General features: G+C 55.1%; 1 protein-coding gene across 3 annotated transcripts in view; it reads right to left on the bottom strand.

Annotated features, from left to right (window-relative positions):
- The window catches only part of LOC139603907 (zinc finger protein 436-like), a 623,778-nt gene that overhangs the window by 382,077 nt on the left and 228,333 nt on the right, over positions 1 to 13,368 (bottom strand). The gene's annotated exons all lie outside the window — the stretch shown is intronic.

Here is a 13,368-nt window from a genome sequence, read left to right on the forward strand (position 1 = left end):
TTTTGGGGGTTCCAGGCCCCTCCTGCTCCCTTTGGGGGTCCCGACCCCCCTTTGGTGGAATTTGGGGCCCCCCCGCCCCCCTTCTCCCCGCGCCCCCCGCTCCCCCCGCGGCCGGGGGGGCTCCCAGCGCCCCCAGTGCCACCAGTGCGGCCCCAGCTGCCCCCGCACGCCCCATCCCCATCGCCGGGGTCACCGCCCCCCGCCCCAAATTCCGCTCCTGGACACTGAGAGTCATCCGCGACAAACGCTCTGATTGGCTGGGAATGGCCCCGCGCAGTCTCTGATTGGCCAGCGCTGTGAGAGGCGCTGGGTTCTGCCCGGCACGCGATGAGTCACAGCCGAGCCGGGCGCTGATTCGCTGGAAATCGCCGGGCGGGGCCAGTGCGCCGAGTGTCTGCCCGGCAACAGGATCGTCATCAGAGCCCCGCGCTCTGATTGGCCAGTATCTGCTTCGGGCTGGGGACGGGAGGAACTGGGCACCCCCAGGAGCCCCTCGGGTTTGGGGCTTTCGATCCCCCCTCCCCCCTCGGGGCGGCCCTTGGGCCCCCCCCAACACCCCCAAAATGGGGAGGGTCCGCGGGGCCCTTTGGAACCCCCAGAAATGGGCGGGGAGCGGCAGGAGCCGCCCCAAAAAGGGATGGAAGGGTCCAGGCCGGGAATGGGGGAGGCTCTGGGGATGGCTCCGGCCCGGATCGGGGCGGGCTGGGATTGAGGGAGGCTCCGTTCAGCGGCCGGGGAGGGGCTGGGCCTGGGGAGGGCTCCGGGATTGTGGGGATGGGGCCATTCCGGGACTGCGGCGGGGCCTCTCCCTGGGGTTGGGGTCCGGCATTGGCTCAGGGACCCTCCCCGTTCCTGTTCCGCTGCCCGATCCCGTTCCCGATCCCGATCCCGCCGCTGGCTCCAGGGAATGTCCCTGATCTCAACCCGGACCCCAAACCCGAGGTGAGGCCAAACATTGGGGTCAAACACCCCAAATCCTGGGGTCAACTCCCCCGGACCCCAAATCCTGGGGGTTCAAACACGGGGGGGGCCAAAAACCCCCAGACCCAAACTCTGGGATCTCAACCTCCCCCCCGCCCCCCAGCCCGAACCCCAAATTTTAGGCCTTAAATCCCCCAAATCCCAGATCCTGGGGTGTCAAACACTCTGCAATTTGCAAATGTTGGGGTTAAATCCCCCTGACCCCAAATCCTGGGCTTTGAAACATTTGGGGTGTCCAACACCCCCGTTCCCAATGTCTGGGGTCAAACACCCCCAAATCCCAAATCCTGAGGTGTCCAACCCTCCTCATCCCCAAAGTTTGGGGTCAAAGCCCCCAATCCCCAAACTTTGGGGTCAAAGGCACCCCGATCCCAAACTGTGGGGTGTCAAATCCCCCTGGTCCCCCCAACTTTGGGGTTAAATCCCCCCAAATCCTGGGCTCAATCCCTCCAGTTCCCAAACCTTTGGGTCAAAACCCCCAGACCCCAAATCCTGGGGTTTGAAACATCTGGGGTGTCCAACCGCCTTGATCCCAAAGTTTGGGGGTCAAACCCCATGATCCCCAAATCCTGGAGACAAAAACCCCCAAATCCCAAACCCAGGGGTGTCAAACATCCCCAATTCCCAAAGTCTGGGGTCAAAAATCCCCAAACCCTGAGGTGTCAAAATCCCCTAAACCCCAAATTTTGCGATCAAACCCCCCAATTCCCAAAGTTTGGGGTCAAATATCCCTAAACCTCGAATTTTATTATTACACCCCCCCCCCCCCCCCACCCCCAGTCCCAAAATTTGGGGTTATTTGGGGTTTGTTTGGGGCAGTTCCAGGTGCAATGTCTGCAGAGAGACCCTGGGTACAATGCTGGGAAAAACCCCAATAACCCCTCTGGAACCACAAAATCCCTGGGGGCTGGGAAAGGGGATTTGGGGTGAAAGAAGAAGGATTTGGAATGCACAAAGAAGGATTTGGGATGGAGAGAGGGGATTTGGGTGGGAAACTGGGTCCCTTTTTGGCGCAGGAGATCTTCCTGGCGCTGCTCTGGGTGATGCTGAAGCCCTGCAGGGCCTCGCGGGCGGCGCCCGCCTGCACCTCGGGCTCCAACTGCACCCAGGCGATGTCGCGGGGCCCGGGCACCAGGGCAGCTCCTGAACCCCGGGAACCTGGGCTGGGAACGGGGCCAGGAGAGCCCCAGACACCCGGGAGTGTTCCCCAGACACCCGGGAGTGTTCCACAGACACCCGGGAATGTTCCCCAGACACCCGGGAGTGTTCCCCAGACACCTGGGAGTGTTCCCCAGACACCCGGGAATGTTCCCCAGACCCCCGGGAATGTTCCCCAGACACCCGGGAGTGTTCCCCAGACACCAGGGAGTGTTCCCCAGACCCCCGGGAATGTTCCACAGACACCCGGGAGTGTTCCCCAGACACCCGGGAATGTTCCCCAGAAACCTGGGAATATTCCCCCCCAAAAATCCAGAAATGTTCCCCCCCAAATGGAAAAATGTTCCCCAAAAAATCCAGAAATGTTCTCAAAAGAACGCCTGAAACATTCCCCCAGAAATCCAGAAACATTCCCAAAGAAATCCAGAAATGTTCCTCCAAAAATCTTGGAACATTCCCAAAAAAATGAGGAACTTTCCCCAGAAAATCCAGAAACATTCCTCCCCAAACTATACAAAACCAACCCCATTCCCCATGCAGAAACATTCCCAAAAACTCCAGAAACATTCCCAAAAATCCAGAAACCCCTCCCCAAAAAATCCAGAAGACCTCGGCAAAACATTCAGAAATTCCTCCCTAAAAAAATCCAGAAATTTCCACCAAAATTCAAGAAATTTCCTCCCTAAAATATCCAGAATTTCCTCCCCCCCAAACCCTGCTCTTTCCCAAAACTCCAGACATTCCCCCAAAATCCCGATCCTTTCCCCAGACAATCCAGCCCCAAGCCCCCCTCACCCCTCTCGCCCCCCAAGCCCCAGAATCCCCCAATGCCCAAAGGGCCCGGGATGCCCGGGATGCCCGGGATGCCGGGATTGCCCCAGATCTCCCTGGGTGCAGAGCATGGGGAGCAGCAGCTCCTTGGGCTCCTCAGGGAGCGGGGCAGGAACAGGATGTGCTTCGGGGCTCTGCCCACAGCTGGGGAAACGGGAGAAAAACCCCAACATCAGCAACAAATCTGCCCCAAACCTGCCCCAAGCAGGCCCCAAATCTGCCTAAAGTCACTCTGGATACACACCAAACCATCTGCCCAAAATCCCACCAAAATCCTCCATGCTTTGACCCAGGGCTGTCTCATCAGTTTTAAGTCTTTTTCACAGTTCCAAGAAATGATATCTCAGCTTGGTGGGAAGCCTCCTCTAAACTGATGGCATTGTGACATCTACTCTCAGCAATCAGATGCAGCCCCAATGATTATTACAGAACCACTCCAACAGTTTGCTGGGTTTAAAGCATCTCTGTGCTGAGGGGATTTTGGAGGAGACAGCTCTTGCATGGTTCATTAGTCTGTCGCCCCCAGACCTTTACTCCTCAGCGCTGTTCTCAAGAGCCTTGTTTTCAATGACGTTCAGGGAATTCTCTCCCACTTAGAGCTTGGGTGCTGGCCAGGCCTTGGCTCTGCCTGGATGGGAATTTGCCAACAGACCCAGATGTTTTCTGCATCAAAACTGGATTTGAGTTGCTTTGACGTGGCCATCTGACCCTCTAGACATGACAGTTGAACTCTTTTTAAAGGCAGCTTGGGAATTATTATCTGGAAATAATGATCCAAGTTCCCCCTGAATCGAGGTTTGTCAGCTGTTTGCAGACTCTGGGATGATGGTACATTATTGCAGAGATTGCTATTTACCTCATTCCACCTATGTTGTTAGCTTTGTCTGCTATTTGAAATGTTCCTGATTGTTGTATCCAAATTCTTCCTAATTGCTCTAAGTTTCTTGTCCACTGCATGTATTATTTTACTGTGATGTTGCTTCATGCTCATAACAAAAGACATGCATCTCATTCTTAAAAAACAAAAAAGAAGAGGAATGAACGCCTTAAGAACATTAAATAATGCAATATGAACATGAGACATTTGGACAAGGAATCATTTTGAATAATGCAATATTTACATTAGGAATTTGGAAACAAGATCATCCCATCTAAATCCCAATGGAGTGTACCACAGTGCAGCCTGCTGATTCATTCCCTTCAGGAGAAGATGTGCCTGTGTTTCATCATCAGCAGCTCAAAGCAGTCACCTGTTCATTGCATCAGATCCTGATCAGCTCTGAAGAAATGAGGCCCAGTGCAGAGAGAAATAACCTCATCCCCTTGCAGCCTTTGTGGCCAGAGCAGGAGCAGGAGGAGGCCTGGCCAGACACGGCTGTGTCTGGGCACTGACAGAGGCAATTTGCCAGCAAAGCCTCCTGGCATCCTCATGGTACAGAGCTCCTACGAACCTTCTCCAGTTATTCCCTGTTCCAGCTGCCAGGGGACATTCAGTGGTGTCAAAGATCAACATTTCCAGCTCAAAGACTTTCTCACACTTCTCAACTCATTGGAAACAATGGTCATTTCTTTCCATTTCCCTAAGAGGCATTGGACATCATTCTTTTGTCTTCTCATGCTGCAAAACCCTGTGTCAATGACTTGATGGAAGTTGGTAAGTTTTGTTGATTGTAAGTGGTCTTTTATCCATCTTATCCCATATCTAACAGATAACCAGTGATAACCTTGATGAGATAATGCCCTGACAAGAGTGAGCTGTTTCAGCATCAGAACACAGGAGCCTTTTTTAAATGAACGAGAAGGGGGAGATGTCACAGGCAGGTAGGATAATGATAAAAGAAAGGCCTTATGAAATCAGGCCTTGTTCTGCCACATTAACAGCTGGCCTGCCATCTCTCCTGAGTGCAGCTAAGCAGTTACAAGTTCCCATGGGAAGCTCTTGTGAGAATGAGACTTTGTGAGCAATCTGTTCTGAGGGTGAAAAACAAATGCACCTGCAACAACAAGGGATTTGTCCGTGAGAATCAGTGAAGAGAACAGGTAAACAATACAACAGAGAGATCTGATGCACAAGTAAAATCTATTTTATTAACCAGTAATAGAATAACCTGCAAGAAATCTATGAACTAACTAAAGCTGCACACGGGGTCTGTCAAACTGTGTAAAATGAGTTGTGTGAATAAAGAGTAAAGAGTTCTTCTCCAGCTCAGCTGTGTCCTCTGGGATTTGAGTTCCCTCCTTTTTGGGGCTTTGGGTTCCCCCTTCTTTGAGGCTTTGGTTTTCTTCTTCTCTGGGATTTTGGTTTCCTTCTTCTCTGGGATTTTGGTTTCCTTCTTCTCTGGGGCCTTGGCTTCCTTCTGTGGTTGTTTGCTTTTCCCCTTCTCTGGTTTTGGGGGTTGCTTCCCCACAGAGACACCCTTCTTTTCCTTCTACTGCCTCTCTTCCTCCTTCCCCCTCTCTCCCTCCTCTAAGGCTTTTTCCTCCTCCTCAAGCTTTTGAGCCGGCTGCTTCAGCTCCCTTGTGCAGACAAAACAGAAGCCATGGCTGAGAGTCCCCACCAGAAACTTGGGCTCCCCAGTCCTGGCTGGCCCTGCACTTCATTCCTTGACCCTGAGGCCATTCCCGTGAATTCTCCTCAAGCCACAGGGCTTGGGAACATCCCAAGGGAGGGCATTGGTGGAAGGGGACCTCCAGGCCCAGCCAAACCTCAGCTTTGCCATCAGAGGCTCTTGACTGTGCCAGCTCCCTCTGAAGGCACAGCCAGACCCCTCCAGGCCCTGCCCAAGGCTGATCCAGCAGCTCTCTGTGCTGCTGCCTGAAAACGCCCTTTGTCTCTTGGCTTCCCAGTTTAGAGCAGAGCACAGATTGCTGACAGCTGCTCATCTCCCCTACAATTCTTACTCAGCTCATTCAGCCCCCTGCCCCCTGGGCATGGCTGAAGCATGATTTTCAAGAGTTCAGATTTCAGCTGAGGCTTAGAAGCAATTCCCATTGATCAAGATGTAAGTCTGAGAGGCAGACCATAGGTTAATGATTGTGAGATGCTTAAGCTGGAGCTGATTGTTCTATTGTTTACCATTAGGAGCTTCTTTCTAGAAGGAAGTGGAGTCAGTGAAGTGTTATAAGAACATCTTGAAACCAGGAGAACAATGGTTTAGCACCTGGGCTTGATGTCAATCAGTCACTAAGCAGGGGACCTTGGATGGTGCCAGAGGGTCACAGAGACCTGATGAAGACATTCCTGACTTCATCCCTTAAGACCACGGACCCAATTCGAGACCACGGACCCAATTCAAGGGAGGAATTGCACAGGTGTGAAGGACCAATGAGCTCATTTGAATACAGAGCAGGGATGGGAGGTGCTGGGCTTGTGCAGATGTATTGTATGTAAGATCTTGGGCAATAAGGAGAGGGCAAAGAACCTTGGGCAGCGCGGTCGCGCCTTTTAGGGACGGCTCTGGTGCCGCCCGCCGGTGTTAATAAACACAGCACTGTCTAACTCTAATTAGTTAGAGAGTCTCTGCCCGTGATCTTGGGCTTTAACGACCATAGCCTGCTCCTTCATGAGAACAATGCTGTCAGTCAGAAAGCAGAGGCTGCAGGAACTCCTCTCCTGCAAGGCAGGCTCTTGTCAGGCAGATTTCCTGCTGGAGCCCAGCTGGGACCAAGCAAACCAGTGCTGGCTGCCACGGAAACCATTGGAAGCAGCCTGGTCCCTCTCCTCCCCATGAAACCAACTCCAGCCTGGCCTGAAGAAGTCCTGATGCACAGGCTGGCTTGGAGCACCTCCACTCCCAGCTCCAGCCTGGGCCTGTGTGTCCTGAGCTGGGCTGCCTTGCTGGAGCTGAGCTTCTCCTGTGCTTGCCCACGGCTGCAGCTGCAGGGGAGCCTAAAGGACAGGAGCTTTTCTGGCTGCTGTCCCAGCATAAGGAGAGCCCTGGCAGATCAGCAGTGCAAGGGCTTCATCTGGGGCAGGAGCAGGGCCCAAAGCAAGGTTTGCTCTCTGCCCCACGCCTGCCCATAGCACAATCCCAGTGCTTTGGTGAAGAAGGGAGATGATGGAGAAGATGCCACTCAACACCATGGACTTGCAGACCCCTCTAGAGGCAGTGCCAAGGCAAGCCCAGAGCCCAGCTCCCTGCAGGCAGCAGCTGAGCCAGGAGGGCTCAGCACTCAGATAGAGAAGAAGATGTTGTGTCTCAACAGGAGAAGGTCCTTCCTCTCTTGGCAGCCAGGGAGCTCAGAGTGGCCATGCCTGTGTTGCTGCTGCCTTTGCTGTGCAGCACCTCTGAGCTCAGAGTCCTTGGAGCAGGGGAGCCCTGCAGGGACAATAACCCATGGCAGAGCAGGAGCCCATGGAAGGCTGACTCACCTGTCCCTGAGAGGGGCCTGAGAGCCACAGTTGATCTCGGGGGGCTCAGGGAGGAGCTGACACGTGAGGCCTCCCCGGGCACCAGCCCCTCGTAGCTGGGGCCTCCCTCCACGTGGCACAGCTCCGGGACACTGCAGGTGCTGCTGAGGTGGCCAGAGAAGGTGGAGGAGACCTGCTGGCTCTCTCCTGGCTGCAGCACACCTGGCAGGGGCAGGATACTGAAAGCCTGGGTGGAAGACAGGAGAGATTGAGGTGCTGAGCATGGGAATGGATGCAGAAGAGCATCTTGGAGCAAAGGGCAGCCGCAGCCAGAGGGGCCTATTCCCCAAACACTGCCAGAATTACCCTCACCTCATCCTGCATCCATGCCACTGACCAGGGCAGGGACCATGGGCAAAATCTTCTCCCACACTCACGGGCCAATGCATTAATTAGTACATGGCATGAAAGGGAGCTGGGATGTCTCCTGGCAGTAGAAATTCTCTCTGATCCACAACTTGCCTTTAAAAAGTTTAAAAGCTTCCTGCTTTTAGAAAAGGAGGAGACTCAGAGTGAGAGCTCCCGGAGCTGAGGGAAGGAGCCCAGCCCAGCTCATCTGACTCCTGAGGCTCTTGCCCTCTCTCTCTGGTTTAAATGCTGCTTTCTCAAGGTGCTGCAGCAAAAGCTCCTGCCAAAATTTCCTGTGGAGCACCTGAGGAGTTCCAGGGGGAGCAGTGCCCTGCACAGGTGCTGCCCAGCGTCCTTGGGCAGCCCTGCAACGTGTCCTGCACGGCCTCTCCAACAAGCAGCTGCTCCAGCAGCCCTTTGTGATGGGCCTGAAGGGATGGGAGGCCCCTCTGTGGCCAGTGCTGAGGGCCCCCAGCGGCACTGGCAGCTCCAGCCCTGCTGGCCACGCTGACAATGGGCAGGGAGACAGATTCCCTCCTGCCTTCTCCGCTCCCAGGGGAGCGTGCGCCACGTCCAGGGAGCACCTGAACCCCTCTGAGCCTCGTGGCAGGTGAGGGTGCTCAGGAGTTGGTGCTGGCACCTGGAAAACAAGCCATTTTCTGTGCTGGGAGGCAGAGACAGCCACTTTGCAAAGTCTCCCTTTGTCAGACAGCTCCAGGGCCAGCAGGGCAGCAGCAGCCCTGGGGGAAAGCAGAGCCCTGCAAACAGGGAGTCTGGCTGCCTTGGGAAGAGGCTCCATGGAGATCAGGATCATCCCAGCTGGCTCTGGGAGGGAAGCTGGAGATCTGACCAGGATGATGCAGGGAAAAGCCTCATCTTACACTGGGAAGGAAACAAGGCACAAAATCCCACACTCAGCACAGGCCTGTAGGATCTGAGTCAGCTTCTCCAAGGAAAACTCTCCTGTTTCTCCCTCCCCCTCAGCCCATGTCCAGCCACTGGCCCTGCTGCCCAGCCCACTGGCAGGGCACAGCCCAGCAGGGCAGCAAAAAGGGAGCTCAGCATGAGCAGGACATGGTGCTGGCAGGCTGGGGAGGAACACAAGCACGGCATGGACAAGAAAATCCACCTCTGCTCCTGAAGAGTGGGGAAAATCCTGCACTTCTTTCAGGGCTGCGACTGGCTCCTCCACATTTCTGACCTTGAAATGCCTCCATTGAGATGCCAAGGAACCCAAACTGCTTCTCTTCCCCTTTGGTGGGTGGGGTTTGACTTCAGGAGGGTAAAGCTCATCTCTGGAAAATAAGATAACCATGAACAGGGACCTGCAGTGGGAGGGAGGGACACCTGCACCAGCAGGAGCTGTTTGTGCCTCCCATCCCTCCTGTCCTTCTCCACAGCAGCCTGTGCCTGTTTTCCCCGGCAGAATCCCTGTCCCTGTGCACCCTGCCAGGAGCAGCTGCACACAAAAAATCCAGGGGGGTCTGAGTGGGATTTTTTGGGATTTTTGGGGGGGGATCTCACCTGTTTTTTGTTTTATTTTGGGGGGTTTCTCCTGGGTTTTTTTGCAGTGGGTTTGGGATTTATTTGGGTTTTTTTGTGGGGGGGGAATCTCACCTGTTTTTTTGGAATTTTTGTGGGATCTCATCTAGATTTCTGGGGAATTTTTTTGGGGGTCTCACCTGGATTTTTTTGGGGGTCTCACTTGTTTTCTGGGATTTTTGGGGGGGGTCTCCCTGAGATTTTCGGGGGGGGGGTCTCACCTGAATTTTTCAAAATTTTTTTGGGGAGGTGTCTCACCTGGACTTTGGGGTTTTTTGGGGATTCTTTTTGGGAGGATCTCACTTGGTTTTTTGGGGATTTTTTGGGGAGGATCTCACCTGGATTTTTTGGCATTTTGGGGGGAATCTCACCCAGATTGTTTGAGATTTTTCAGGGGGGTCTGACTGGGATTTTTTGGGATTTTGAAGGGTCTCCCCTGGATTTTTGGGGATATTTTTGGGGTGTCTCACCTGTTTTTTGGGGATATTTTGGGGTCTCAGCAGCCGCAGCTCTGCCGGGCGGGGGCCGGAGCCCTCCGGGGCTGCCGGGGCTGCCGGAGCGACGCGTCCCCGTATTGGATCCCCGAGCCACCCGCTCGGGACCCAGCTCATCCCCGAACACGCCGGTGACAGCGCTGGGGCCGTGAGTGCCCAGGGCCTGCACTGCCACCACAGCTGGGATCTCTGCTGAGCTCTGGGGCTGCACAATCCCACAGGGCTTGGGGCTGGGGTCGAGCACAGCAGAGTCCTCCTTGCCTTTCTGGCAGGGACAGAATGAAATGCAGCTTCAGAGGCACCTCTGGAGAAACTTTAGACTCCTTAACATGCACCGCAACAGCAACTTACACACACGTTTACAACTGCCCAGGACAAAGGTAAAAGGCACGAACAAGATGCAAGAATTGTAGGCTTAGCACTCCCAGGGGATCCTGCAAGGAGGCTGCCAGCACAGGCACTGGTGTCTGTGGATGCAGCAGCTTTTCACAGCCCTCTCAGATCTCCCACAAGAAAAGCCCCTGAAGACCAGAACATCAACTGTTTCCTCAGGAGCCTCAACTGCCTCCTAAAGTTTACATTCGGGTAGGATCCTGTTCTCAGCAGATCTTTAAGGCTGAATAGAAACCAGCAAGGTCTTATCCAAACCCTTTTTTCCCCTAACAATCTCCTCAGTAATATTTGACAGGAGGAGGTGGATGTGATGCCAAACCTGGGGAATGAGCCCGTAGCAGCCAGGAAGGTGGCTGGGATTCCTCATGAGGATCTTCCTCCCATGGGGCACCTTCAGGTGGCACTCATCATACAGCAGCACTTGGGGGGACACTTGGAGCTCAGGAACGAGACATCTGGGCAGAGAGATGACCCCAGGGCAATCAGAGATCCTGAGAGAATGGAGAACGTTTCCCCCCAGAGATTGTGCAATGGAGCAGAACACATTGGTCACTGTCCAATGCACATTGAACAGCCCTACAGGGATAAATTGCCTTCTACCTCTTCCCACTCCAACACGTCTTGTCAAGGAGGCCCAAACCCTGAGAGGCAGCACCCAGAGGCTGCCCAGTGCCCCAGGCAGAGCCCTTTGCCCCACAGCTGCCTCAGCCCCTCCTGCACCCCAGAAGGCTTGCAAGGACTCCTGGAACAGTCCCAGTGAGCCACGAGCTCTGGGGGAGCCTTCCCAACAAGGATCAGTGCTCCCCAAGGCTCAAGGAACACACAACCCCAGTGTCTCAGTACAAATGACTCCCTTCTCTGCCATGGTGCTGCTGCCCTGCCTGAGAACTCAGCTCTTTGCCCCAGCCCTGGAGGGCACGAGACAGCAGCTGCCCCACAGAGGGGCTGATCAGCCCCTGCCAGGCCCTGCAGCTCCCTGGCTCCTCCACTGCACAGCTCCAGGCCCTGCCTGGCCCCAGCTCCACCTGCTTTACAGAATGGCAGCCCAGGCACTGCCTGCATGGCTCTGCCTGGGACAGGGAACAGCCCCAGGGAGCTGCATCCCTCTGGGCATCACACTGACACCCACAGCAGCACAGCAGCATGGAATTCTGCTGCAGCAACAACGACTTTTGGGCTCAGCTCTGACAACATTAAAGCTCAAATTGGGAAGCAGAGGGAAGGAGAAAATCTGGAGCTGACCTGCCACACCAAGGGCTGCTTTCCCCTCGTCAGACCTTGCCCTCCCCACTCTTGCTGGCAGCCACTTCCCCCCTGCCATGGGCCCTCATGGACAGAGCCAGACCCTGACTCTCAGCAGCTGCTTGGTGTGACCCAAACCCGTGCACGGTGCTCACCACCAGCACAACTCCACCTCTTGCAGGAAGAAGGAGAGGAGGCCCTCGGGAAATTTGTTCCCCCTCACGCACCAAAGCCCAGGCCAATCAATGATATCATTGCTGGTGCCTTTAGAAGAGGGCCCAGGCCCGTGCTGGCTGTGAGCAGGGGTGCTTTTCACCACAGGCTGCTGCCCAAGCACTGCTGTTCCCATGTCCAGCTGGCACAACATGAGGGCATCCAGCAACACTTCTCCTTGGCACTGCAGCCAGCAAAGCCTGGGCAAGGCAGTGCCTGGGGGAGCCAGGCAAGGGCTGGGACCTGGCTGTGATGATCAGGGCTGCCCCTCCCTTGCCAACACCCTCCAGGTGCACCAGCATTCTCTGGTAGAACTCCATCACCGTGTTGGAGCACAGGGTCACCTGGTGGGAGAGAAGAACAGTCAATTCTTCCTTACAAAAGCTCCTTACCCAAATGTGATATCCTCCAGTTCCTGAGGGAGGATTTGGCCTTAATTCTTCTGCTGCTCCATGTGCAGAGCACAGTCTGAGAGTCACAAAAGCCTTCTGGCAATACCAGATTTGTTAAACACCCCTTGCTATCAGGGCACAGGTCAGCTACATTAAAACATTAGACTACAGCTCTATGCACCACTGCATTCAAATTAAGGGGCCAGTTTCTCATCTGACTACAATGACATCCGTGCAGAGGAAATCTGATTGAACACAATGAGTTCAGCTGCACAGCAGGAACCAGCTCACCTTGCTGTTCATTCAAATCAGCCTGGCCATTCTCTTCTTGATCATCTTCATGGTCTTCCAAATCACCTTCAAGTCTTTGCATGTCCTCTTGAAGCGAAGCCTTCTCTGCTCCATTTCCATCCTGCGCCTTCTGGCCTCTCCTTCAGCTCTCCAGGCCGCTGCTCTCTGCTTCATGGCCGCCCTTCTGGGCCTGAGGCAGAGGAAGAAAGGCAGGAAGAGCAGCTCAGCAGCAGCCCAGTAGGGCCCCTGCTGCACGGCTGCCCAGAGCAGGGGTCCCCAGGCAGGCTCGGGTGCCTCTGGGGTAGCCTGCTCCAGGCCCTCTTTGCCCAGCTCTGCATCCTCATCCCAACTGATCACCACGGGCCGTGGGAAGTGGAAGAGGAGCAGCACCAGCAGGGCAGGGACTGATTTGGACACCATGGTCTGCAGGAGGAGAGAGACAATTTGTGTTGCTTTGCACAAGAGTTGCAAACCCGTGTGTTATTAGGGAATGGCCGCTCCTGCTGTGCCAGAGCGCTCGAGCAGGGGTGAGAATCTGGTGTCAAAGTGCATTCATGTGCTCCATGTTGCATGGGGCACCCGTGTGCAGGAATAGAGAACACCTTCCCTCAGATGGGATCTGCTGTGGCAAGGCCCCTCTGGTTTTCTCCTCCACGCAGCAGTTTGCATGCAGAATGTGGGCAGATGTAACTTGGAGGTCCTCCTGCTCACCCTTGGGTTCCCCTTGCAGAGCCTCAGCCCCTGCGTTCTGTCAGGGCCCCTGGGCAGGTGGGATATTCCCAGAGGAGAGGGGCCGGCTGTGTCCCCATTGCCCCTGTCCCTTATGTGCCTGTGCTCAGGAGGGCACAGAGAGGATGGGGACTCCTGCCTGCCCCGTGTCCTGTCTGCCTGCCGGGCCTGTCCCAGGGCAGCCGGGCTGTGATTGCTGTGCTGTGTCCCCCTGTCCCTGCTGTCCCTGCTGTCCCTGCTGTCATGGCCCACTGCAGGTTCCACACCTACACAGCCATGGTGGCTCCTGAGCTCTGCAGGGACCCGAGTGACAGTCTGAGTGGTGGCACTCCTGGTTTTCTTG

Source organism: Agelaius tricolor, unplaced genomic scaffold (assembly GCF_023055355.1).
Source record: "Agelaius tricolor isolate 1412-34295 unplaced genomic scaffold, bAgeTri1.0.p SCAF_42, whole genome shotgun sequence".
Classification (NCBI taxonomy): Eukaryota; Metazoa; Chordata; class Aves; order Passeriformes; family Icteridae; genus Agelaius; species Agelaius tricolor.